This window comes from Numida meleagris, chromosome 4 (assembly GCF_002078875.1).
Source record: "Numida meleagris isolate 19003 breed g44 Domestic line chromosome 4, NumMel1.0, whole genome shotgun sequence".
NCBI classification, from domain to species: domain Eukaryota; kingdom Metazoa; phylum Chordata; class Aves; order Galliformes; family Numididae; genus Numida; species Numida meleagris.
Genome location: NC_034412.1, coordinates 44,044,250 through 44,047,780, shown reverse-complemented (window position 1 = coordinate 44,047,780; position 3,531 = coordinate 44,044,250). Strand labels below are relative to the sequence as shown.

At 50.9% G+C, this 3,531-nt stretch overlaps 1 protein-coding gene across 1 annotated transcript in view; it reads left to right on the top strand.

Moving 5' to 3' along the window:
- TET2 (tet methylcytosine dioxygenase 2) overlaps nt 1-3,531 on the top strand; it is a 70,161-nt gene that overhangs the window by 667 nt on the left and 65,963 nt on the right. The window lies entirely within an intron of this gene.

Here is a 3,531-nt window from a genome sequence, read left to right as displayed (position 1 = left end):
CCCTCCCCCCGTGCAACATCTACGCGCGGGGCCGTGCCCCCTCGCCCCCACCCCCGCCTTCCACCGGCGGGTGACAGCGCGGTGCCCCGCGGCCGCCCTCGGAGCGGCACCCGGGAGCGGGGCAGATCCGCTGCCGCGGGGCGGTTTCCCTTTCGGGAGGGCGAGGCGAGGGGCAGCGTGCCGCCGCGGGGCCGCACCGGCGCTGGTCACACGCGCGGTTCCCACGCACGCGGGCGGCAGTGCGAGCGGCGCCGCGCCGCGCTCCCCGTGGCGCTCGTAACGCCGCACTGAGGAGTTTCGGAGCGGAGGAGAGGCTGCCCCGGTGAAAGCAGGTCAGCGGGGGTTGTTTGCCGGCTAACGAGGCCGTGCCGCTCGCACGCTAACGGCGGGCTGCCTCGCTGCAGCGGGGCCGCGCGTATCCCCGGCGGGCGGCCGCTTTCCCCGCGGTTGTGAGGTGCGCACGGGACGGGACGCGACGCGCTCGGGGTGGCCACGGGCGTCCTGCCGGGAGAGCCCTGCGCTCTGGGGCTGTAAATCATCCCTCCCTATCTCCGGGAGCCGGGGCGATTTGCCTAAGCGGTGTGTGATGGCCGTGTTAGCTCCCTCCCGTCCTTCGGGCTCCCCCCGCCTTTCCCAAACGTCGTGCGTTCTTGTTGTGCGCGTTTTGGGTTTTTACCGGTTTTCCTTTTTCTCATCTCCTCAAAACCTGCCTCCTCTCACCCCTCCACGTCAAGGTAAGCCCGTGCTGTTTATATACAGTTCACCATTTGTGCGTGATGACTAAGAGCAGTCGTGCAACAGGTTTTGATAGACTGTGGTGCAGAACACTGCCTCTTTCAGCTCTTTCCCTCTCAGACAGGCGGCACTGAGCTGTGCTGCCTTCCAACACTTCTCTGGTGCTAAGTACTTGATGCTTTTCTGAAGACTCAAATAAAACTCCGTACAAAATATTGATGCTATTTTGCTACATCTGTGTTTAAGACAGTTTTGTTCATTTCTTACCCTGCTCAGAAGTTGTATTGTTTGCATTGTGCTTAAGTCTATTCTGTCACCAAAATGCTGGTAAATCCAGCAAGGCAAGGGCTCCTGATCTGTCTGACCTGCTGCTGTTAGCACTAAAAATGAATGTAGGTGTCTTGCATATCTTCCTGTAGAAAAAGCCCTTTGGAACCAATGTAAATAAATCACTGTGGGGCATTATTCTGACTCCCTTCCTGAGTGCTGTGGAAAGCGCAGCATGAGCCCTGCCAGTGGGTTCAGGAGGGATTTAAATCTGGTGTTGGGAAGAGAAGAAAGGGAGAGCAAAGATGTGAGAAGTTGAGTGTTGAGCTGGTGGGACTAAGCAGCTGCTCACCAAAACAAAGAACTGAGAAGTCACGTTTCATTGGGAACGGTTTTGTGTTATTCTGCGGAGTGACACCAAGAAGCTTTGCAGATGCTTCCAGGGTCTTCAGAAACTGGTCTTGCGTTGCCTGTTGCAGAATGGATTAACGAATACCTAAAAGAAGAAAAGGTTGAACAGGAGACACCGGGGCTCCGGGGTTTGCTGAGCTATCGCTGCTCGCAGTAAGGCTTTTAACTGGGGCTTTGGCATCACTGGTTCCTGGCTCTTCGCCAGGGAGACTGGCAGTGTTTTGATGTAGAGCGCATGGTCCTAGACTTTGGTGTGTCAACATTGTTTAAAGAACGCGAACCGTGTGCCCACTGAGGAGTTGTATTATGACGGACAGACTTCCAAGGTCTCGTGTTGGCACCAGTGCTGCGTTGGGTAACGGAAGTGGGAGGCTGTCAATGTTTGGGTTTCTGCATGCAGCGTCGGGAGGCTCCCTGGCTGCTGCCGGCACCAGAAGGGACCGTTCTCTTACTCCACGTGTTTCAGATGCTCTGGGATGCAATCTCCCATATGGTTCCTTTCTAGGTTAGTAATGGCCAAGTGGCCCATGCTTTGGAACAAATCTCCTGTTTGGATGTTGAAAAAATGTGAAGTTTGGGTTGCAGTGGTGTTACTGACCCTGTTTGGGATTGCGGGGAATGCTTCACTTCTAGCTTACCTCAGAGTTACTTGGGAATAAATGGCAGCGGAGTGGTTCTCACAGAGCGTGCCTGAGCGCTGGCTTTAAATCACATGCTCCGTTTCGTTCCAAGTTGTAGACACTGGGCTCCTGTAGAGACAGGAGATGGTTGTTTTTGCGTTGTCTGCTTTTCACGGTGGAATTGCAGAGGAGCTGTCGGACCTCGCTTATCAGGGTGACCCTCCTGCCTCCCTCATGGAGCGCCGTACAGTAGCTGGAAGCGTGGTAGCAGCCTCTGTGAGCCAGCTTCACAACTGGAGCCTGAACGTGGTGGGACAAAGTTGCCAAGTTTCAAGTAGAGTTGGTGGTTATCTTGGAAACAGTGCTGGGGAACACAACCACAAATGATTTTGCCAAATAATATACAGTATTTATTTAGTCCGGCTCTCCGATTGCTGCTAAGGCAATCAGCCAGCAGCAGTAAGCGTTGTGACGTCACTTTGAAAGGCAGTGTGCTGGTTCTGAAATGGAGTGGGATGTACTATGATTCATTTTTATTTAAAAAAAAAAACAAAAAAAACAAAAAAAAACTGTAGTCTGAACAGAGATAAAGCATATGACTGCATCATGGCCGAGAGCCAAAAAGGGAATTATATGAATCAATCACACTTGCAGTATTATTCCGATCTCATTCTCTGTAAGGCAGTGACTACCTTCTTACTCATGTAATGATATTCTGTAGGAAATGTATCCTTTTAAACACTGAACAAGTAACTAGTAACAAGTTGCCACAGTTCAAGCCCTTATGCTTTCAGATCGTCACTGACAGCGTGTGCAATTTGCATAGCTTGTCCCAATATCCTAGGTAATAGTGTTAGAAATGGAAAGTACCATGAGTAATCATCTTCTCAGTCACCCATTGAAAGGAAATCACTTCTGCCTTCCCTGAGGGTAGACAAGTCTCTTAAAAATGGAGAGGAAAAAACCAACCACCAATTTCTCAAGGAATTGCTCAGTGTGTGGAGGCGGAGGTGCAGGGGTTAAGGAGTAAAATGGTGAAGCTCCAGCATCAGCTGGACTAATCCCAAAGACAGTTGATGACTGACCTGAGAACTTGTTTGGATTACAGTTCTGGGAGTATGTCTCACGCTATGTAGCAGGGGCTAACAGAAGGTAGAGAAAACCAAGGCTGGAAACATAGGAAGAACTAGCAGCTGACTTCATCCACATCTCTCACACTGCTCATGAAACAAAGGAACAAAAATGTCCTGCCTGGTAAGAGCATCAGAAAGCACTGCTAGTTGTTGATAGTAAAGAGTTGTAAATCCGGGGACAACAAAGAGTTGCTGTGCTTTGAAAAACATGTTAACAATTAAAAGAGTTAAAGATTTAAATTGCTGTCTGTCTTTTCATGCAGGCTTGTTCATCTCTGTAAAACACCTTCTAAAAAGCTGAATCATCTCAGCAACCCAAACAGAATTTCAAAACCCAAGTTTCTTGGGGGGTGGGGTGGGGGGGG